At 47.4% G+C, this 780-nt stretch overlaps 1 long non-coding RNA gene across 1 annotated transcript; it reads left to right on the top strand.

Moving 5' to 3' along the window:
• The first annotated feature begins 236 nt into the window (after nucleotides 1-236).
• LOC116007902 lies at nucleotides 237-769 on the top strand. Its single transcript, XR_004095380.1, has 2 exons — nucleotides 237-538; nucleotides 592-769. It is a non-coding gene; the product is annotated as an uncharacterized LOC116007902 (long non-coding RNA).
• The last annotated feature ends 11 nt before the right edge of the window (nucleotides 770-780 follow it).

Below are 780 nucleotides of genomic sequence, written 5' to 3'. Positions count from 1 at the left end.
ATGTTTACACTGATATTTCGTTTTAAAAAAAAAAAAAACAAAAAATGAGGTGAATGGGATTCTGACCGGCAAACCGTGAAGGATTTGGACGGCCGCCGGTACATCCCCATTTTCCTTTCCGGCGACCACAACTGCCATTGGGCGGCGGTCGCCGTTGGTTTTTCCTTTTTCGGCGACCTCCATGATGGCGGTGGCCGAACAGAGAAACAGTATTAAAAAAAAAAAAAAACCTGTTGTATCTCCGTTTTTGAGCTTCGTTTCGCGTTTTGCTCTTCGATCCGGTGATGCCGGCGGCGGCGCTGGGTCTTGCGTCCGGGTGGAGAGCGGCGGCGAAGCAGGCTTCGGGCGAGAAATTGGCGATGCCGGCGATGAAGCTTGAAGATGACGCGACTTCGTTTCGCGGACGGCGGTCGCCGGACGGCGGAAGGCGGCGTCAGCGCTGGCTTGCGGCACGATTCTGCCGGGGCCGTTCCCTTTCCGATCGTTTTTTCTCTCTTTGTTTGCGTTGGCTGCGGGAGTTTAATCTCAAAGCAGCTAGGTTTTTTGGTTTTGTGTTTCTGCAACTTGGGTCGGGNATCTCAAAGCAGCTAGGTTTTTTGGTTTTGTGTTTCTGCAACTTGGGTCGGGTCCACTTTTGGGCCTGGCCCTTTATTAAAAAAAATGTTTTAATTGGGCCTTTTATATACTATTCTGGTTTATCATATGTATATACTTTTGTTTAATTATATTGGGCCTTCTACTTAACAATGCATATATTATTTTTATTCAATATACAATTTG

This window comes from Ipomoea triloba, chromosome 16, assembly GCF_003576645.1.
Source record: "Ipomoea triloba cultivar NCNSP0323 chromosome 16, ASM357664v1".
NCBI classification, from domain to species: domain Eukaryota; kingdom Viridiplantae; phylum Streptophyta; class Magnoliopsida; order Solanales; family Convolvulaceae; genus Ipomoea; species Ipomoea triloba.
This window is presented reverse-complemented; position numbering and strand designations above follow the sequence as displayed.